At 36.0% G+C, this 23,990-nt stretch overlaps 1 pseudogene across 1 annotated transcript in view; it reads right to left on the bottom strand.

Annotated features, from left to right (window-relative positions):
- Positions 1–23,990, bottom strand: part of LOC143665644 (CCR4-NOT transcription complex subunit 8 pseudogene) — a 64,812-nt pseudogene that overhangs the window by 22,697 nt on the left and 18,125 nt on the right. The gene's annotated exons all lie outside the window — the stretch shown is intronic.

Raw genomic sequence — 23,990 nt, 5'->3', positions numbered from 1 at the left:
TATTATTAATTTTCTGCTCAGTGTTGCTTTAGCTGTACCCCAAATAATTTGAAATGTTGTATTTTCAATTTCATTCAGTTCAATATAACTTTTTCCCCTTCAAGCCTATCTTTTCGACTCATGGATTATTTAGAATTGTGTTGTTTAATTTCCAAGTGTTTAGAGATGTTTCTGTTAACTTTCTGCTACTAATTTCTAGTTGGATTCCATTATTTTCAGTGAACATCTACTATATAATTTCAATAATTTAAAATGTGTGAGGTTTGTTTTATGACACAGAGTATGGTCTTATTTGGTGAATAAACCACGGACAACTGAAAAAAATGTGTATTCTGCTGTTTTGGAATGGAGTGTTATTTGTCAGTTAGATCCAATTTGTTGATTGTGTTCTCAATTCTTTTATGTCCTTGCTATTTTTCTGTCTAGTAGTTCTATTAATTGTTGAGAATGGGGTGTTAAAGTTTTCAACTATAAGTATAGATTTATCTATTTCTCCTTTTAGCTCTACCTGGTTTTGCCTCATGCATTTAGAGAAGTTGCTGTTTGGTGTATTAAACAGTTAGGTTGTTATGTCTCCCTGTCATCTATAAGCAAAGTCCTTCTTTGCCTCTAGTAATTTTCTTTGCTCTTAAGTGTACTTTATCTCATACTGAATATAGCCGTTTGTGCTTATTTAAATTAATGTTTGCTTGGTATATTTTTTCCATCTTTTTGCTTTCAATGTATCAGTACTTTTGTATTTAAAGTGAAGGTTTTGTAAACAGTATATACTTTTAAATTATGTTTCCTTATCCACATTATCATTCTCCATCTGTTAATCCGTGCATACAGACAATTGACATTGAAGGCAATTATTGACTTAGGGCTTCTGTGTTCCATCTTATTATTTGGTTTTTGTTTGTTCATCCTGTTTCTCATATCTGTGCTACTCTTTCCTTAACTTACTTTGGTTTACATGAACTGCTTTAGTATTGCATCTTGAATTGTTTGTAGTATTTATAAATGTATCAGTTTTTAAATTTTCTTAGTGGTTACTGTAGGTATTACATTAAATATACATATGCAACTTATCCAAGTCAACTAATATATATGTTAGCGCTTTTGTTATCATCCAACAGCTTCCTGAGACTGTTCTTTCTTCCCAAGTCTGTTTTATTTTTTTCCATTATTAAGAATGGGTAAATGCTACTGAATTACTTCAAGTTCACTAATTCTATCCTTGGTCATCTCTACTATTCTGTCTATCCAGAATTTTTTTTTTTAATTTTGTAATTGTACTTTTTCAATTTTATAGTTTCCGTTTGATCCTTTTTGATAGCTTGAATTTCTTTGCTGAGATTTTCTTTCTTTCATTTGTTTCAAGAGAATTCTTAAATTTTTGTTGAAAGATATTTATGGTAGCTGTTTTAAAATCCTTGTACATAATACTGAAATCTGATTAATGTCAGAGTTGATGTCTACTAATTTCCAATTCTAGTCAAGATCTTCTGATTTCCTGGTGTTACAAGTAACCTTCCACTGCTGGGACATTTTTCACATTATATTATGAAACTCTGTTTCCTATTTAATCTTGTCTTTTAGTAGTTAATCCCCTGTTGAAACAAAGCCTAAGAGCTGGATGGATACAAATGTCTCTCTTCCCCCTGGCCTCACTGGCGCATCCCCAGACCAAGTGCAGCTCTGACTCATTTTTCTTGTTCAGATGGCTGTGTGGCTGCAGGATCCAGCTGGGTCACTACCAGCAGGAAGGAAGAGAAGGAAGGGCCAACTTACACTGCTTTGTTGTGGCAGAGTAGGGGTGGAAGCTCTCCTCTCTGTTGTACTCCCCTGACCCCAGGGATGGGGAGTGAGGATAGCAGAGTGGCAGCTAGCTCTGCTGCCTACCATCTTATTGCATTTCATTGATGCTGGGGTTGGGGATGGAATGGGCAGTGTACTCAGCTGCCCACTAGGTCCCACAGTGGACACCAGAATGCTCTCTCTCCATGCTTCACCTTTCCTCATACATTCTCATGCAGGTGGGAAGTGTGTGGGCTCAATTCCTTCCAACACAAATCATGGGGCAGAATTGTGACACTGATTGGCCAGACTTGTACTACATTGTTCAACATTCATGATGCCAGGTAATACCAGGGCACAGACTGTGAAGGCTGGTGGTAGCCAGCCCCACCTCATGCCACCCTATTAAGTCTCATTGCTGCTGGGTGGGGTTTGAGGCTCAGCTTGCTTCTGACCCCACTGATTCTCCACTGTCAGGAGAATGAAAGCACTGCCTACTTCTGCTGGGTGGGAAATGGAAGAACTTTACCTGCTTCATGTGTTGACCCCATTTGTCAGGGGAATTAGAGCACTTCCCACCTCTGCCAGGTGGGAGATGAAAGATCAGCTCTGTGCTTGGCCCTGCAGACACCAACAGACAAGGGAATCAGAACCTTGATACCTCTTTCCAGTAGTTGCGGGGCTGAGTGGGTGATCAGCTGCCTACTCAGCCCCATTGCAACTCTGGTAGGGATTGGGGGTTTGCTAGAGGTGTTTGGGATGGAGTAGGTTGGGTACTGACAAAAATGCTTTCCTTGGTAGACTTTCCTTTTTCCGGTGTTGTGGCTAGGAAGAGTGAACTTTTCTTGAAACTTTTTTTAGTATATGCCTTTTGGTGGTTCTGGGTTGGATGCTTCTGCATTTCTCTGTCCAGGGCCTATGGGAGGCAGTAAGGAAATCCAGGGAACTCACCACCATGTAGTTACTCAAGTCCCAAAGTACAGCGTAATCCTGCCTTCTACTTTTCACTTTTTAGCATCTTCCTATAATCAAGAAGTTAAAATTTAAGGGACGGTTATGATTAGTGAGTCATTATACAGATATTCTTTTTGGTATATTAGAGTACACAAGTACCTGAAATCTCTGAACTATAATCCACCTGCCTTGATCTCTGATAACAATTATACAGCCTTTATCGTGTGCCCTTATAATTGTAAAAACCTTGTGACTGACGCTCACTCATATCGACTTTGGATTCTACAAGACAGCCCCTGATGTTTATTAATGAAGGGCCTTGGGTCAGCCTAGAGCTAACCCACTCCAAGCCCAAAGTTATCTTTTTTTTTTCCAAAGTTATCTTGATAAATAAAACTAGATCTGACAAAAAGTGGGCCCACCTGACATGCACAGTAACTTAAGACTTCAAACTATAAGTGAGCTACATCTCATTAGAATATTGAAAATTCAGTATTATAATACTCATCATAATAAGGCCACCATTTTGTTCAATACATTCTGTGACTATAAAGCATGTGATCCATCTGTGGGCGCCCAATAATTAGCTCACCTCTAATTACATCATCTGGAGCCATTGTGCTAAACCTGCCCATCTTTTGATGTGATAAACATCAGAATTACTGCAGTTCAGAAAGACAGGTTTGGGGGCTAATAGGACATCTGAGCTCCTGCTTTACACTAGCAATAAACTCTTTCTCTCTTTGAAACCCTGGTGTCTCAGGAATTGGTCATTGAGTGCATGGGGCAGAGAACTTACTAGCTTTGTCTGGTAACATTCTTGAGCTTGTTTCTTTGTATACATACAGGGTTTTAAAGTATAACTGACAGGACCTAGCAGCAATGGTACATCTCCACCTTGGCTAGAAACAGAAGTCCCATAAATACGTTTTTGTTTTTGTCTTAAAATTGTATCTGCAGGGTAGACAAAGCCAAGATGGCACTATAGGAAACTCTAGGATTCAGTATAACCTCCAGGGAAACTATGAAACAGCTAGGAAGTGTCTGAAACAACTGTTTGGGGACTCCGGAGACCTGAACAACACCATGCCCCATCCAGGGAAGAGCAGAAGGAAATGACTAATAAAGTGCAGTGAAGGTCTGTGAGTAGAACTCTCCAGGCTGCAGTGGCTCGTGCCCATCCCCCCTTGTGCTGCAGGCTGCCTCAGGAGCCACTCCCTTGCTGGAAATAGAAGCCTTCACTTCAAGGATGGTGGCGGGGATTTAGCTGGGCACTGACTGCAACTTTTGATGAGCACATTCAGACTGTAGGGTTCCAGCTCTAAGGACAGCTCAAGTCCCAGCCTAGCCGGGCCAGAAGGGAGTCAGGAGCCTGCTCCAGTCCTGTCCCCATCCCCGTTCGCTAACGACATTCTGTCTGTCTCACTTGCTCTTGGTCTTTCCTGCCTAATAGAAGCCTACACAAATTTCAAAATGAATCTAAATGTCACTTCTTCCAAGTAACTTTCTTATTATTGCCCCAGATGAAGCTACAACTCCTTTTTAAAGTTTCCTTGGAGTTAGGACCAGACCTCTTTTAAGTTTTAGACGTACTATAGTTTCCTCCGTGAATGTTTACCTCTCTTAAAATTTTCCCGAGATCATGGATTGAACTGTATTTACTTTTGCACCCATATGTCCTTCAGAGAGTAGATGTAGGTTCAGAGGGACAGACAAGCTGAGCGAAAGGGTCCTGCACTAAGCTGGAGAACCGTGTAAAGATATAGAAAAAAGTGTAGAGTTCTTGGACACAGGTGCTCTGTGCATACAACTTTCAGCTGAAAGATTGGCCCCACACCATGGCTGCTGCCTGCCATCCCCCTGATGCACTTAAAGAAATGCACCCTCTCAATGAGCTAAAAGGCACTAGGAAGGCACATCATAAGCTTGTAAATTTGTGCCTTTGCCTAAAACACAAGGATCACATATCTATAGTTTTCTATTTTTTAATTTCTAACATATACAAGTATTAAAGACATGTGCTTTAATACATTTGATGTGTACTTGCTGTCAATGAGGAAACTAGCATAACTTAAAAGATCAAAATGATGTGCTTTGATACAAGATTTTAGAATAATGCTATGTTGGCATTCAGGGAATTTCCAATTATAAATTTGGTTTAGATCGAGTTTCTGGAATTTGATAAAGGGAACTTTATTATCTACATAATATTTGCTCCTTTTTAAACAAATGTTTTCTGTTCTTTTTTTATGAGAACACATGTAAGAGAATGAGCAGGCACCCTCACAAAGACATGGGTAATGGAGGCTGTTCTAATTTGCTAACTGCTGGAATGCAACACACCAGAGACGGATTGCCTTTTAATAAAAGGGGATTTATTTCATTAGTTCTTCAGAGGAAAGGCAGCTAACTTTCATCCGAGATTCTTTCTTACATGGAAGGAACAGGGTGGTCTCTGCTGGTCTTCTCTCCAGGCCTCTGGGTTCCAACAACTTTCCCAAGGGTGATTTCTTTCTGCATCTCCAAAGGCCTGGGCTGAGCTGTAAGTGCTGAGATGAGGTATGCTGAGCTGCTTCGGCTGTGCTACGTTGAGCTCTCTCATTTAAGCACCAGCCAATTAAGTCAAATGTCATTCATTGCAGCAGGCACACCTCCTAGCTGACTGCAGATGTCATCAGTAACAGATGAGGTTCACGTACCATTGGCTCACGTCTGCAGCAGCAAAACTAGTTGCCTTTACCTGGCCAAGCTGACACCTGAATCTAACCACCACAGTGGCGAAGGCAATGGGCAATGTGGTGCTTTCACTTTCATAGAATAGCTCTACTTATTCCCTTCCCCCTCCTTGTGCATGGCTTTCTCTCCCATGCCCTCTTCTCTCCAGGGCAGTGCCTGGGGGTAGACAGTGCATTTAGATGGGTCGGTTGGCTCTACCTTTCTCTGTAGATGACTCACTCATGTCGGGGTCTTTTGGCTTCAGATGGGTCAGTTGCCACTGGATGTTTCCCATAAGTGGGTGGCCCTGGGCAGGTGTCTGTGCCGGACCTGAGCCCCGCTGCCCTTGATTAACCTCCTTGTCTAAGGGCTCCTTCACGGTTTTATTTTTCTCTCTCTTTCCTCTCTTTCTGCTCTGGCCTGCCTCAACATCATAAAAAAGGAACCTCCCTGACCACAATGGATGAACTAGAAATCATTAATAGAAGAAAACTGGAAAATTTATAAATATGTGGAAATTAAGCAGCTTACTCTTAAACAACCAGTGGGTTAAAGAAAAAGAATTGCAAGGGAAATTAGAAAATAGTTAGAGACCAAAACAAAGAACTTACTAAAGCCTACTGGAGGGTAGTGTGATGGTGGCTCAGCAGGCAGAGTTCTCGCCTGCCATGCAGGAGACCTGGGTTCGATTCCTGGTACCTGCCCATGCAAAAGCAAAAACAAAACAAAAAACCCTACAGGAGGCAGCAAAGGCAGTGCTCAGAGGTAAATTTATAGCAACAAATGCCTATATTATAAAAGGAGGAAAAACAAATAAAATTAAATTAAATAAAAAAGTAAAATAAAATTAAAAAAAAAAGAGAAGGAGGTGGGAAGATGGCGGAATAGGAAGCTGTAGGAATCAGTCTCTATGCAAACAACTATTGAAGTGGTGGTTTTGCCAGATTCAGCTTCCAGGCTTTTGGCCATGCCATGAAAAGAATTCAAGGGCACAACGTAAAGTAAGCAGGCAGAAAATTTATTGAGAACACATGTGAGAGGACAGGCCGGTACACTCTCAAGAAAATAAAGGTGAAAGGCAAGAGACTTGCTCTCTATTCCTAAATCAAGCTCTCACACTGAAAATGTATATTTCACTTATATAAATGGTGATCAGTTGGTAGTGGTAAAATATATAGCTAGTTGCATCAGATAATTTGCATTGAGTTTTAAAACTAATTTTACTTTCCTATGTCCCATCGTCTGTAAGTTATCATTTAAGTATGCTCATCTTGTCAGTGAATGTTGTGACTGTGTTCCTTGTATATTTTTTATCATATTTGTAATAGTCAAATATCATTACTGGAGTAAGCAAAATGGAAATTTGATAGTTTCAGAAAGCAAGCATGCCTTTAAGTACTTAACTAAGAACTAGAAAATAATTTGATTACTAGAATGGATAAATTTGCTTCTTTGTTTTGTTTTTCTTATTTTGCCTCTTGCTTAGGGGGTATTCTATATTTTAAAGTCTTATTCTATACTTTAAAAGTCTCAATGAATTCAAAATTGTCTAATTCTAGGTATATTCTCTAGACATCACAATAATTCGGAAATCAAAAGATGCATGTTTCAACATAATAGGTTGGCTATGTTGCTGGAGAATATACCTGCAGTAAGATTGTACCAGACAACAGCTTTACCTGGGTGATCTGCCTTCCCAAGTCAACTCTCCTTTCACCATGCCAAAAAAATCTGCATCTATAGTGCTCGCTAAAGCATATGTCTGTTCTTGGCCTTTCCTCAAAACAAAATGATATAGCAGTATAGAGAAAATAAAGGAAGCATTTAAAGATAAACCCCCCCAAAAAACCATTGTAAAATTAAAACCCAAAGTATCTGACATGTTAGCAAATGAAAAGGGGTATTTATAAGAGAAAAGACCACATCTTGGGCCCAATGCCAGACCCGACTCTACCTGCATTAACCATCCACAACAGTGCGGTTTGGAAGAGCTGAGAGTAGAAGGACAAACAAGAATATAATGGGCAACACGAAGAAAGCATGATGATACCAGACAAGGTTAGACTCGACATAAAATATGAATGATATAAACGGGGACACATTTTAAAGGACAATGAATGTGATTGTCTAAGCGACATGAGTCATCATGTATAAAAGACAATTGGATTCACATGCAAACCAAAAGCTGCAGGTAGTATCAGGATAAAGGAGAGAAGCATAATGAAAAACAGAGTACTTCAGTAACCTCTTTCAGGTCAGGACAATCAAGAAATAAGGGAAAAAAGTAAGGCTGTAGTGTATCTGTAGGCTAGGAATTAATAAAGTTAAAGTGATAATTATCAAAGAGGAAACCAAAATTGTTATGGGGAATAACCCAGAAAATAACCAAATTTCAATATCACGGTGATTGACATTAATGAAGCCACAGAGTAGTAGATGGCCTTTTCTAAATTTTACCTACTCTTGCTATATGAATTTTAAAATACTTTCTTCATTGGGCTTTCACTCAGTAACACTGTTATGAGTTTTTTGGATGCCTGGATCATTCCTGCAGGTGATTAGGGTGAGAGATGATTTAATCTTCCGAATGAGAAAGGAAAAAATAAGAAATAAACAAACAGCATGCCTCCTGGATCAGCTCTGGTGCTTCTGAAGTATCAAAATGTGTAAATACTAAACACTCTTCTACCTCTCCTTCAAGTCCTGCCTGGAATCCTTCAACTATCTACTTGTTCTGACAATTGTCTTATGGAGTGAAGATGATGCTTCCAGTTTCAGAATTCCACTATGAAGGAGAGGATGAGGAAGGTGGGAGTATCTGAAGTGTCCACAGAAATTGTAAAAATAGGTGCAAATTGGCCCCCCTTGAACAAATTTAGGATTAGTGTCTACAAAGTTAAATGGTCAATCTGACATATACTGACTACAGTCTCTAACCAAGGGTCCAATCTTCAATCAACAAACCTCCCGCACATGTTCAGGTTTTGCAGATATATATGTAGTAACCACCACCAGTAATAGTATACCCCCAATTAGAGGGATCATAATTATTAAAAACAAATAATCTCTTAACTACTCTCAACTAATAGACACGTCATGCTGTGTGCTGTTAACAATTAGACTTATCAGCAATATAATACCATAATTTCCAAACATTGTGATTACCATAAAGACTGTATTTATTATATTTTATTCTAATTCTGGGAAAGGAAACAATTAAAGTAGTGAAATATGCAGCAGCACCCCTAGCAAAAAAAAATAAAAATAAAAAAATCAGTCTGCCTTAACAACTGGATTTTGCAATCTGAATAATTTTGCAAGTCTAAGAGATTAGTTTTCCTATATCAACGTAAGCCCAACTTCCTTAATTTCTGACTCTGGTCCTTCAGCTTCCTCAGTGTCCAGAAAGTCACGAGCCTTCCTGGACAGAATCTTCAGGTCAAGTCTCTACCTCTCCTGAGGCTGTGAATCAGCTGAGCTGAAATCACTTTATTGGCTCTGAACATTTGCACTCTACACATTACAGTTTTCCAAAGGCTCCTAGGACTTGAATGTCTCAAACTAACCTAGTCCAATGGAGCTGCTGCTAAGACCCACACAACTAAAAAGCTTCGTTTCATGAATATGGCAGCAGGGAAAATTACTCAGCCTCACCCAGTTACTCGGATTTCATTTATTTGGGGGTCAACTCAATGCCACCATATAAATTCCTTTGTAACTGAAACACTTCTTCCAGGATGTTCACTTCTTACAGATGAAAATATAAAAATAGAGGACCTGGAAAGTCCCTTCTGGTTCCAGTTCTGAAGTTCCCATCTGACTGGCAGATCAGTCTTTGTCACTGTTGAACACTTTCCAGGGGCCCAAATTCCCACACTGGACACAGCACATAAAGGGATGGCCCAGCTCCACCCACTTTCTTTATAGTTCACTCTCAGTTCTAGCAAAGAAGTCAAGGTGCAGGTTGCAGCACAGGCCGTAGTTATGGCTGCAGGTGGCTTCACACCTGCGTACAGACTTCTGCAAGATGGAGGAGGAAACGGGCAGTGCAGACCGGGCAGGCGCATTTACTGTGCACATTTTTCACTGCACTGTGCATCTGTCTTGCAGCAGCTGGTGGCAGCACTGCACAAAGCAGCACTCACTGGTTTCTTCGTCACTGTAGAAGTCCTGACCTGAGTTGGTGTGAAGGGAATTCTCAAGAGGTAGGAGCCTGTTACAGAACAGCCGTGAGAACAAAGGTGTTGGAAAGGTGGCTCACATTCAGGCGAGGTGGAATCATTATAGAGTTAAATGTACTCCTACTGATGTGTGTAAACTGATGACTATGGGTTTTATTCTCTTCTGGGATAATCATGACCAACTACATACTCATAATTATTACTTCAGTGCATCCATCGTCCTCGTTTTCTGTGAAGTTAACCAGATGTTCAGAGAGCAATTAAGCATTGCTGGCACGTATAAACATTTAGTGAATTTCAAAAAGAACTACAGAAATAATTTTGCGTATCCATATGTATCCAAGTTGAAAAGCAGCTGATTTGAAGGAATTTAGCCCAGATTTATGTTAGAGAAATTAAACAATCTAAAACAAATCAGATCTACCTGCCTTGACGCAAATAGAAATCCTTTACAAGAGCTCACTATATATACATCAACACCTGTGCTGTGTACTCATTTGGATAAATACACCTAAGGAATGTATTTATCCAAAGTAGAAAATGTTCTCAAGATCGTATTCACACAAGCAGATCACAATTTAATTCCTAGGAAATATATACAGCTGTATACCCTTTTTTTCCACTAAAATTATATCTTTGTACACAGTAAGGATTTATTATTGGTGATTTACATAAGTTAAACAATCATGAAGAAATTTGATATTTTAAAATAAATGCATGCAACTACACAATTATATAGTAGAAATTTGGAATAGAACAATATTGTTAAAAAGAAAAAATAAATATGACAAAACAAAAGTATATTTTAACTTGCAGGAAAATCTTGCTGAACCATGCCATTTTAATTTTAGATATTTTAGACTCAAATATTACATGTATATGCATATAAGCCAAATGTCAAACTAATAAAAAGTGAGCAATCTATTTGTATCATATGGCGAATATTAGGTGTCTTTGGATATGACAAACTATAATGGTGAAAGCAAATGTGATACTGATATAACTATAATTGGTCAATGACTTTTGGAAAAGAAGAAACATCTCAATGTATTTACGATCATTTCACCACATCTTCTCTAAAGAGAAAGAAAAACCACAGTTTAAACTATGAGATGGAAAAAGGCCACAGTCAAAACTGAAGATAGGAATGCGGAGAATTTTCCTTTCCTGCATAACTGAAATTATGAAAATTATGCTTTCTCCTAGCATGATAGTTTGTGGTTCATCCAAGTTGGAGCGTGAATCTGCACTCAATTTCTTTTTATTGTTGCAGATTACTCCTTTTTATTGATATACCACATTTTTTATACCACAATCTTTTCCAGTTTTTGCTTCTATGAATAATGTTTTTGTCAGTATGATTAATACTTAATATGTATTTCATTAATAACTAATGATGTTGGACATATTTTTGTGTGTTTATGGGCCATTGAACATCTTGTTTGGTGAAATGTCTATTTAAACCCTTTGCCTATTTTTAAATAGGTGTTTTTTGGTCTTCTTGTCATTGTATCATATGGGGAATTAAAAGGGGATTACACTGAATCTGTAAGTAAAATTGGGGAAAACTGCCATCTTAATAATATTGAGTCTTCCAATACAAGAAAATGGAATGGCTCCCCATTCATTTAGATCTTAGGTAATTTCTCTGAACAATATTTTGTCCTTTTGCTATATAAGACTTGATTTTTTAAAAATTTATTCCTAAGTCTTTTATTGTTTTGTTAATATTGTGAATGAAATCATTTTATTCAATTTTCAGATAATGTATTGTTAATGTATAGGAATACATTAATTTTTTTGTATAATGATCTTGATAACTGCAACCTTGTTGAAATAATGTGTTAATTTGAACAGTTTTTTGTTTGCTTGCTTGATTTTGGAGGACATTATTATTTTACTTCCTTAGTACTTTCTACATACAGGATGACGCTATTCATAAGAAAAAACAGTTTTACTTCTTCCTTTCCAAACTGGATGCCTCATTCCTTTTTCTTGCCTTATTGCACTGACTAGAACCTCCAGCACAATGCTCAATAGAGGTGACGACATCAAACATCACTTCCTTCCTCGTCTTTAGGGGAATTATTCAGTCTTTCACCATTCAGAATGATTTTAACTATAATTTTTTGTGTGGATGCCTTTTAGTAGACTGAGGAAGTTCCCTTCCATTCCTGTTTCTCTGACAGGTTTTTTTTTTACTAATCATGAATGAATGTTGGGTTGTGTCATATGCTGTTTCTACCTCTATTGAGATGATCAGGTTGTTTTTGATTTTAGTTCTACTAATGTAGTTTTTGGTTTTCCTTCCACTAATAGGGTTTTTAGATCTATTAATTTTAGACCTAAGATAATTAATATTATAGAACTTGTGATTTAATTGATTTTTCCATATTTTTTTTTGTTTGTTTCTATTTCACTGATTTTTTTTGTATGCTGTATGGCAGGGTCACATTTCATTCTTTTTCTGTGTGAGTATTCCATTATTGCAGCACCGTTTGTTGAAATTTTGTTTGTTTTATTTGTTTGTTTGTTTCCTTGTATGTTTCTGTTTAGGCGAAGTGGATGGGCCTGGAATATTTCATTGCTTTTCTCAGATGTTAGATCAACCTTATATTTTGGAATAAATTTCAATTGGTCATGGTATATAATCCTTCAAATATGTTGTGCGGTTCCCTTTGCTAACATTTTGTTGAGAATTTGTGTATATACTTCATGAGATATATAAGTGCATACTTTTCTTGGGATGTCAGATTTTGGTCTCACAGGAATACTGGTCTCTTAGAATAGGTTGAGCAATGTTATCTCCTCCACTTTCTAAAAGAATTTATGAAGGATTGGTAGTTGTTGTTCTTTAACTGTTTGGTAAAATTCATCAACAAAACCATGCAGGCATGGTTTTCTTTGTGGCAAGATTTTAAATTGCAAATGTAATTTCCTTAGTTTTATAGCAGTGGTTCTCAACTCAGGGCAGTTTTGACTCCCAGGATATTAGGTAAAGTCTGGAGATAGTTTCAGTATCACAGTTGGGGGATATTGGGGTGGAGGTGGTACCTCGAGTGGGTAGAGGCCAGGACACTGCTGAACATCCTGCGATGCATAGGACAGTTCCCACGACAAAGGAGCATTGTACACAAAGTGTCAGAAGTACCAACACTGAAACACTCTGTTTTAAACATGTTTCCAGATTTTCTCTTTCTTCTTAAGTTAGATTTGGTAATTTGTGTCTTTCTAGGAACTTTCCCCCTTCATCTAAGTTTTATAAATTATTGGCATGAAAGTGTTCGTATTAATTCATTAAATTTGTTTTCTTTTATGTAAAGTCATTAGTGATGGCCCTTCTTTCATTCTTTTATTATCATGGTCAGTCTATCTAAATTTTTTTTAATGTTGTTGATTTTTTTAAGAAAAAACCACTTTTGGTTTCATTTATTTTCTCTTTTTATCCATTTGTTTTATTGGTGTTCATTATAATTTTCAATTTCTTCCTTATGCTTACTTTGGGCTTAGTTGCTCTTTTTTTATCATTTCTCTTTTTTTTTTTTGAGAAGACACATATTTCCAATTTTATTAGACACCAAAAATAAATATTAAACAGTAAGACTTCCCTCCAAGACTTGTATATTTTGTATTTTGTGACTTTCAGTTTCCAAGTCCTTTTTTTTATTAGAGAAGTGGTAGGTTTATAAAACAATCAGGTATTAAATACAGAATTCCCATATACCACCCTATTATTAATACCTCGTGTTGATGAGATACATTTGTTACAATTGATGAAAGCACATTTTTATAATTGTACTATTAACTATTAAAAGAATATTCAACTACCATATATACTTTCTTAAATTGGAAACTTTGCTTATGAATTTGAGTTCTTTCTACTTTTTTTGTTTTCCAAGGGCAGGCACCAGGAGTCGAACCCAGGTCTCTGGCATGGCAGGTGAGAACTCTGCCTGCTGAGCTACCATGGCCCACCCTCTCTACTTTTTTTTAATATAGGCATTTACAGCTATAAGTTTCTCCCAAGCACTGCTGTATCTAAATTCTGTAAATTCTGATTTTTTTAAATTCAGCTAAAATATTATCTTATTTTCTTTGATTTTTACTTTGACCCTTGTGTTATTTTCAAGTATGTTTTAATTTTTTTCAAATATTTGTGGATTTCAAAAATTTCTTTCTGTCCTTAATTTCTAGTTGATTTAATTGTAGTTGGAGAACATAGTTTGCACGATTTCAATCTATTTAAAATATATTGAGATTTCTTTTATGATCTAACATACATATGATCTGTCTGTGGTGGGGAAGAATGTATATTCTGTTGTTGGATAGAGAGTTCTACAGGTGTCGATGAGGCTTAGTTGGTTTATTGTGTTGCTCAGTTTTTTATGCTCTTGCTTATTAGTTCTATCCATTAAGAGTGGAGTGTTGAAGTTCCTGACGATTATGTTTGCTTGTCTCATATTTCCTGTTTAAAACTAGACAGTTAAGACAATATACTGTAGTAAATCTGTGTTCTTATTACCATATGCAGATGGTGGTTGTTTTGTTTGTTTGTGTGGTAACTTTCCTGGACTAATTTTATGGAGTCTATTTCCTCTACAATGTGTGGACTCCGATGTCTGTGCCTTTTTTGTATTAGCAAGGCCTCAGGTTCAGCAAGAGACAAGCAGCTCATGAGGACTCCTTTGGTCTCCCCTGAGAATACATGTGGCCTGTGCATACATAGAACTTTCTAGACCACTAGGTATAAAGAGGGTCTTAACACAGTCCTCTTTGGCTCTCCCCTCCCTAAACATCCTTGTAAATTTTTTACAAGTCTTCTGATATTTTACATTCCCTGAGAAGTGTTAAGACCCTAGACAAGCAATGATGTTGGCTTTCCCTGATAGCTTGCCTCTAAAATTGTTACTATTTTTATAACACACCTGCGAATGGAACTTTTATATTCTGCTTAAAATGAAGTCAAACTTCCTCCACTTCTAGTCCCTCCAGTCTGCCCCTTCCAACTGGATACAGTATACCTGCTTAGAAATTGGGGAATGAGTGGGGAAAAAAAAGAATCAGTGCCGGGCTAAAATGCCATAGAATTTTACTGTTCTTCTCAATATTAAGTAAATTTTCTTGAGTAATGCCTCTCAATTTGTTGTATCTATTCAATTAATTTCCAGTCTTTTTATTAATTTTGCACAGTGTTTTAAATGATTTGGGAGGAGAGGGTTTACTGAGCTTCTATCTCAGCCATTCTATGTTGACTAAAGTTTGAAATGATTATATTGTGCATTCACTAGGTTAAAATATATTATTAAAATTATATAGCTGTTTTATTTTACTTCTTAATGTGGATATTAGATCATTTAAAATTGACTGTGATTCAACTGAATGAATTGGTGCGGTGGTCCTTCTCTGGTCACCTGAGGCCTGGAACTGTCCTCTAGTTGGTTTATGGTGGGGGAGTGAGTTCTGCCTGTCCTCATTCTGCCATCTTCCTGGAAGTCCATAGTCTTTTTTTTTTTTTTTTTTTTTTTTTGCATGGGCAGAATCACTTTCAAATTCATTTGGACAGCACCGCTCTAGATGACATCCAAGTAATTTACTTAAAAAAGGTCTCTTTCATGAATGAATCTGTTTAAATTATGATATTTTACAGTTTGATCTGATGCTCTCATGGGATGAGACTTTTGGGGACCTGGAAAGGGGATGAATACATTTTGCATGGGGAAGGAATGTGAATCATTGGTAGGCATCGGGTGGACAGCCGTAGACTGCTCCTGAATTTGTTCCTGCCTTCTTTAGGCAGGCATTAAGGCTGGGCTTAATGAGCTACTTCTAACTAAGTTTGTCAGGTCACTTCATAGATTAGATTACAAAAGACTATGGACTTTGGTTTGGTGCCTGCCCATGCAAAAAAAAAAAAGACTATGGATTTCCAGGAAGATGGCAGAATGAGGACAGGCAGAACTCACTCCTCCACCATAAACCAGCTAGAGAACAGATCCAGGGCTCAGGTGACCAGAGAAGGACCACTGCACCATATAAGGAAAACATGGATGAAAAAGCAAAGAAACTTCACTTGAGAAATAGAGGTAAATATACTCAATCACAACTACCCCTGAGGCTCATGGCTATGTGAAGAGAAGGGATACAAGATCAGCACACAAAAATCAATAGCTTAGACAGTGCAAGGCTAGCTCAGTGGTAGAACTCTTGCCTGCCATGCAGGAGACCCACGTTCGATTCCTGGTACATGCACTTCCCCCACCCCAAAAAAATTTCAACAAGTGGTGCTGCAATAATGGGATACTCACATGGAAGAAGAATGAAATGTGGCCCCACAGCATAGAAAAAAATAATAATAAAAACCAAAAACATAATGAATAATGTTTCTATACACTAGTAATGAGCTATTTCAGGAGACAATTAAGAAAAGATTTCATTCCAAATAACAACTAAAAGAATCAAATATCTAGGAGTAAATTAACAAAAGATGTAAAGGATCTGTACTCAAAAAAGACGTAAAATAAAAGGTCTAAATAGGTGGACAGACATTTCATGTTCATGGATAGGGAAGCTAATGTCATTAAAATGTCAATTCTATCCAAATTTATCTACAGATTCAATGCATTACCAATCGGAATTCCAACAACCTACTTTGCAGACTTGGAAAAGTTAGTTACTACATTTATTTGAAAAGGAAAATACCTTTAAATAGTCAAAAACATTCTGAAAAAAGAAGAATGAAGTGGGAGGGTCACAGTTCCTGACATTGAAGCTTATTATAAAGCCACAGTAGTCAAAAGAGCATGGTACTGACATAATGATAGATATATCAACTAATGAATTGAGAGTTCAAAAATAGACTCTCAGACTTATGGTTAATTGATTTTTGACAAGGCCCCCAAATCCACTGAACTGAGACAAAATAGTCTTTTCAGTAAATGGTGCTGGGAGAACTGGATATACATATTTAAGGGAATGAAAGTGGGTCCCTCCCTCATACCCTTTACAAAAATTAACTCAAAGTGGATCAAAATCTAAATATAAGAGCAAGTACCATAAAACTTGTAGAGGAAAATAAAAGGAAACATCTTAAAGACCTAGTGGTAGGAGGTAGCTTCTTAGACCTTACACCCAAAGACAAGCAAAAGCAATGAAAAATAAATAAATAAATGGGGACTCCTCAAAGTCTAATACTTCAGTGCTTTAAAGAACTTTGTCAAAAGGGTGAAAAGGCAACCAACTCAATGGGATTAAATATTTGGAAACCACATACATGATAAGGGTTTGATATCCAGAATATATAAAATCCTATCACTCAACAATAAAAAGGCCACCCAATTATAAAATGACCAAAAGACATGAATAGACATTTCTTCAAAGAGGAAATAGAAATGGCTAAAGCACAGGAAAATATATTCGTCTTCATTAGTTTTAGGGAGATCCAAATCAAAACTCCAATGAGATATCATCTCACACCTTACGAATGGCCATTATTAAACAAACAGGAAACTACAAGTGTTGGAGAGGATGTGGAGAAATGAGAACACTTATTCATTGCTGGTGGGAATATAAAATGGTACAGCTGCTGTGGAAGATAGTTTGATGGTTCCTCAGAAAATGAATATTGAGTTGCCCTATGACCCTGCAATTCCACTACTTGGTATACAACCAGAAGATCTGAAAGCAGGGACATGAACAGACATTTACACACTGATGGTCACAGCACCATTATTCACAATTGCCAAAAGATGGAAACAGTCCAACTGTCCATCAACCAATGAATGAATAAACACAGTGTGGTACATATATACAATGGAGTATTACTTAGATTAAGAAAGGATGACGTCCTGAAGCACGCTCTGGACATCTACATCTGCACAGATGTCCACAGTGTGTACTTGAGGGCATAATGTTGAGTGAAATAAGTCAGACACAAAAGGACAGCATTGCGTGTTTTCACTAATGTGAATTAACTAGAATATGTAAATCCATAATCTTAAAATGTAGAATGTAGGTTATCAAGAGAGACTGAAGCTAGAGAATGGGAAGCTGTTGTTTAAAATGTACTGAATTTTTAACGAAGTTGAACTGAAATGTTTGGAAATGGATAGAGGTGTGGGAGGCTTGTTATTGGGATTATAAGCAATAGTACTGAATTGTAGATGAATTTGGTTGAAAGGAGTTGTTTAGCATCATGTATGTCACCAGAAGGAAAGCCAGGGTTACAAAATGGGCTTGTATAAGTGATCCTTGAGGTGGATGTTGCTTAAGATTAACACTACAAATATAAATAAGTGCCTTCGTGAACTAGTACAAATGAATGGCACTCATGCAAAGAGTTAATAATAGAGTGGCGTATGGTGACATAGTTCATATTGCAAGCCATGGACTATAGTTAACAGTAATATCTTAATATCTTTTGATAAACAGTAACAAGTGTACCACATCAATACTAGGGGTCAATAATAGGGGTTGAGGGTGGAAAAAGGGTATGGGGTGCTATTTTTTTTTTTTTTTTATGTCTAGCCCTTCTTTATCTTTTTGGAGCAATGAAAACAGTCTAAAATTGAATATGATGATGATTGCACAACCAGGTGATGACACTGTGAGGCACTGATTGAATGCTTTGGATAGATTATATGATATATGAATATATCTCAATAAACTTTGTAGTTAAAATTAAAGACTTTGACTCTGTCTTGCTCACACACTCACTTTCTGTGACTCTTCTCATTGCTTTCTTTGAAAAACCGACCTGCCATTTTGTGAGGTGTTCTATAGGGAGGATTACATGATTGAGAACTTAGCCTCTGGCCATGAGCTAAGGCCTTCAGCACGTCCTATGAACTGAATCCACTAATAACCATGTCGGTGAGCTTAAAAGTGGCCCTTTCCTCAACCAATCATTGAGATGGCCACGGCTGGTTAACACCCTAATTGTAGACTTTGAAAGACTTTGAAGTAGAAGACCAAGCTAAGCTGTTTCGATTCCTGACTTACAGAAATGGTGAGATAATAAACGTTTAAAGCCACTATCATTTGAAACATGTAGAATAGATCATTTTAAATGGTTATACCATTTTGCATTCCTAACATACCAGCAATGTATCAGAATTCCACTTGTTTCACATCCTTGATAATAACAATCTTTTAAGTTTCAGCCATGATAGTGAGTGTGCAGTGGTATTTCACTGTTTTAAATTTGCATTTAATTTTAATTTGATGTAATTTGCCATTCATTTGTCTTCTATGGAACAAGCAAATCTTTTACCAATATTCTCATTGCTTTTTTGTCTCTATTGTTGAACTGTTAAGTCTTCTTTTTCAGATAGAACATAAGTCATTCTTAGGAATATATTTTAGAAATATTTTCTTTTGGTCTGTGACTGGCCTTTTATTTCTCTAAAAATATAGTTTGAAGAATAAAATGTATAAATTCAACAAAGTCAAGCCACATTATTGAAAAGACTTCTTTCCCCTTTGAATTCCTTTGGCACGTTTCCCAAAAATCAACAGACCATGCATTTGTATGTGGGTCTAATTCTAGACTTTCTATTATGTTTTGGTGAGCTACATGCTTGTCTTTGCCCAAATGTCACACTGCTTGATAACGAGCATTACAGTAAGTCTTGAAGTCAGGTAGGGTAAGTTTTCCAATTTTGTTTCTGTTTTTCACAATGTTTTTTTTCTATTCTAGGTCCTTTGCATTCCCTGATGAATTTTATAATCAACTTGTCAATATTTATTGTGATTGCATCGATTCTATTGATCAGTTTGTTCAGAATTGACATCTTAAAATATTGAGTTGCCTTGGCTTTTCTGGGTCCTGTTTCTTCTATATACATTTTAGAATATTTTTGCCAATACAAAGAAAAAATAGCTATCGGATTTTTATTGGAATGATGCTAAATTTATAGATGCTTTTGGGGGAAAACTGACTATTCTTTTAATAAGGAGTCTTCCTATCTATGACATGGTCTGTTTATCCATTAACTTAGGACATTGTCAATGTCTTTCAATAAAATTGGAAAATTTTTTTCCATAAAACACATGAACACATTTTTGATGCATTGCTAGGTTTATAAATTTCCATACATGGTGATTCACAGTTACTAATAATTTTCTGATGTGATAGAATTGATGTTAAGATAATGCTTTTACATCCAGCAAACTTTCTTAACTCTCTCATAAATTCAGAATTTATGTATAGAAACTTTCAGATTCTGTGTTGATAACAACTTCATCCATAATTACTTGTGATTTTGTTTCTTCCTGTTTATTTTTTACACATCACATTTTTATTTCTTGTCTTATTGTACTAGTTATGCTTCCAAGTGCAATGCAGAAAAGAAAGAGTGATAGTAGATATCCTTGTTTTAAGGGCATGGTTTAAACATTTCCCCAAGTAAGATGTTTTTTTTTTTGTCTATATCAGGTTAAGCAGTTCCCTACTATTTATAATTTTCTGAGGTTTATGCTGTTGTTCTTGTAACTACAGAACGATATTAAATTGTGCTATGTACACTTCTCTGCAAAGATTAAGATGATCATATATTTTTTGTCTAATATATATATTAGACATGAATTAACAGTGTACTACATAAGTAGATTTATAATTCTTTTCATCCTTGCATTCCTGGAACAACACCTATTTTAATTTGATAGTTTCTGAGGTTCTATACTATACTTTACTTTGAATTAATTAAATTAGTTTTGTCAGATATTATCCAGATTAGATGACAGAGGGCATCATAAGGACAGAGCACAAAGGGGGAAAGACATACAGAAAAGGTAATGAGAATGCATGATATTGTAAGTCAGTGCCTACTGCATTATTCTGACAATGTTTATTACCCTAAAATGACATCTTTTTGACTTTTATGCTAACTGATGACTCTGACATTTTCTTTAGGAATAATGATGCATGCAAAAAACCCACTACAAAAAATTCTGGCAATGGACTGTTTTATTTTGTTGTTGTTGCTTTTCTCTTCCTGTTCTGACCTTTTTAGTCATTTTTCTTGTAATATTTCTTTTCTCCATCTGGCAAGCTCTGCCATTGGACATTCATGACCAATATGAGTGTCACCCCACCTGAGATGCCTTCAACTCCCTCAGTCAGAGCAAGTGGACCCTCTTTCAGGGACCTTTCAAACTGTGAACAGACCTCTGTGGCAGCCCTATGGCACAGTTTGCTTCTGATGTCCTCAGCTTATGTTTAATATCCCCTTTCTTCTCCTCAGCACCTAGCATGGCATGCAGTAGACAGTCAGTCAATGGCTGCTAAATAAAACAACAGGAGAATAAATGGATACTAAATGATACTATTGATCACTCCCAAAGTCACATTCTCATCGGCAATCAAGGTGTGTCTTTCACATTCCCAGAAGTTTTTCTTCTCATCTATGTCAGTGAAAGAAAGTAGACCTGCCTCTCATAAAGTCTTTGTTCTAGCTTTCAATTTGCATTCAGGCTCCTGGGTGGCTCTTAAACGTCTACTAAATAGTAGTGTCATCATCAATAACTCAACGTCAGCTTTCCTATAGAATTTGTCTTAAAGTACTGTCAGTACAGGACAAGCCAGAACTTGGTAAGAATACTGTAAAAAGTGAAGGTACATAACCAACCAACTGATCAAACCAACAAATAAAACCCTAAAATTTGATAGTTAAACAGAAGGTTGTGGTGTAAATCATACAATCACATGATTCAAAGAACAAGTAAATAAACAGTCAATAAACTCATATATTAAAGTTATGTAGTTCCTCAGTACTGATTCTGGAACTATTAAGTTGCTTTGTTCAATTTTTATTATTTTTACCTACTGTCTATCTTTAGAATTTAATTTCATTAAGATATTTTACGCCTTGCCTAATCTATTTTTAATTGCTAAAAGAACAAATAACACATTGAAAATATATTGTTTCACACTAAAAAGAAACATAAATTTTAAGTGTCATCAAAGGAAAAACCAAGTGAACATGTTGAATCTACACTTTTTAAAGTCTGCTCATAATATCCCTAAACTCAATTTCACTGTTGTTTAAGTTCATACACATGAGAAATTATAAGAAGTCATGAAATCTTACTAAAAGAGAATAATTCAGATGTTTACATAAATAGATGCATGTGCATATTAATATATGAATACACGCATTGTCTATGTATATGTACATATTATATCCATAAATATGAATGAATGTGCCTGTGGCAGATAAAGCAAAGGAAGACACTTAAAAATGCCTAGTTAGTAGATTAAAAAGCATCTCATTATAAGAGTCAACGATAAGCTTAAATTACATTGATTCACAGCAGAATTCAATAAGTACGGGAGGTCTCTCATAAGTGCTGCTCTATTTTGAACCCAGATAAGAACCTCAGAAAACAAACATTGAAAAGAAACTTGGAAAATATTGGATTAACCTTCCATCTAAAGCATATATTCCACACAAAATCCATGACTCCTGGAGAAAAAAGCCTTTATTTAAATGCCTACATAATAAGGAATATTGTTTCCCTTTTGTCCTGATCTAATTGCTTCAAAATAATTATTGTGATTAAATTTCCTATAAAAATGGTTTAATTTTCAAATTGGCTTAATTTTATTTTATCTTCTTTTCTATTTTAAATATATGTGGTTCTTTAAAATAAAAAGTATTTAGTTTTGTTTCTAGATAGTTTATTTTAAAATATTTGATGTCTTTCTTTTTAAACTTTTTTATGCTGAAACAACTTCAAACTTAGAAGAAAGCTGCAAAAATAATAATAAAAACTCCAACTCCAACCAAATACCCAACTATTAGCATTTTATGATATTTTCCATATTGTCTTATCTGTCTGTCTGCCTATCCATCTATCATTTAAATGTTTTCTAAATGTCTCTAAGTATTTCAGAGTAACTTACATGCATAATACTCTCCTAATATTTAACACTTGCCTAAGAATAAGCACATTCACTTTTGTAACCACCATAAGTACAGCAATCAAGTTCAAGAAATTTAACACTGATATAAAGCAAGCTACAACCTATATTCCAATTTTTAAGCTGTTTCAATGTACTTTGGACACTTTCTCCTGCATTATTAGTTCTAGTCCCATATCATGAATTGTGTATTCTCATTATTTCAAATAAGTTTAATCATATAGTAGCATATGTCCTTTTGTGTCTAGCTCATTTCACTCAAGGTTCATCCACTGCAGTAGCATGTATCAGAACTTTACTCTTTTTTTTTTACAGCAGAATAACATACCATTGTATGTGTATGCCACACTTGTTTATTCATTCATCTGTCGATGAACCTGTGGGTTGTTTCCATTTTTTGGCTATTGTGAAAAATCCTGCTATGAACATTGTGTATAAATATCCTTCTTAGCATGCAGAACAGATAAATGAACTAAGTGCTAAATGTGGTCTCTTTTTACACAGCTTTTTAGACATTTTTCCAGTTGCCTTTACCCACTAATAGATTATCTTTTACTTTTGATAACATTTCAAATACAGAGTGATGTACTTTCCATGCAAAGGACTGATATTCTGCACAGATCCTAATAAGTTTAAGTCCAATGAACACTATAAAAAATTCATATGAAAGTATGTTTTTAAAAATTGTGGATTATTTTATGATTGAATGTAAACTCATTTGACATCATTATTTAAGAATCATGAAATCCTGCAGAAAACATTCAACTACCAAAAGGAATCACAATGCCTCAGGTATCTTTTAAACATTTAAAAGAAAGTGTATATAAATATATGTCAAAAGAAAAATGCTTCTTGGAAGAATTCAGTGATCACACACTTGTATTTGTGAATTAAACATCTGACCATGGCTTACCAGAGATGCAGTGTGATCTTCCACATTTCAAAGCGAAGTTTCTGAGAGAATGGCTCCCACAGAGAATAAAATGGATGTCCGTGACTTGTTCATTACTTCAGCAAGTGAAAGTCATAAAAATAACGGACACTGTATGAAGCATTACAAAGCAGGAACTTTAAAAGCCTTGGGTGCATTTTATGTGTTTCTCTTTTCTTTTTTGAGCAATAAAAATCTTAAAATTCATTGAAGTCATTTGCATCAATATAATTACGAGCTGGAATACCACAAGGCAACTGTGGTCTCTGTATAACATATATACATATATACATATATGGTCTCTGTATAACATACATACATGTATATCTATGTGCACATATACATGTGCATGTTATACATATATATGCGTCTGTTTGCATGTACATAGTATATACTTACTTTTGGTAACTTAAATACTCATTTACACCCTTTTGCATAAAATTTTATTCTTTGTAAAGTAAAGACAATATATCACTTTCTCTGGGTTAGTGATACCTAGTGATCTAGTGAT

The sequence above is a fragment of the Tamandua tetradactyla genome, chromosome 2 (genome assembly GCF_023851605.1).
Source record: "Tamandua tetradactyla isolate mTamTet1 chromosome 2, mTamTet1.pri, whole genome shotgun sequence".
Classification (NCBI taxonomy): domain Eukaryota; kingdom Metazoa; phylum Chordata; class Mammalia; order Pilosa; family Myrmecophagidae; genus Tamandua; species Tamandua tetradactyla.
Note: the sequence above shows the minus strand (reverse complement) of the source record. Positions and strands in the feature narration are given on the sequence as shown.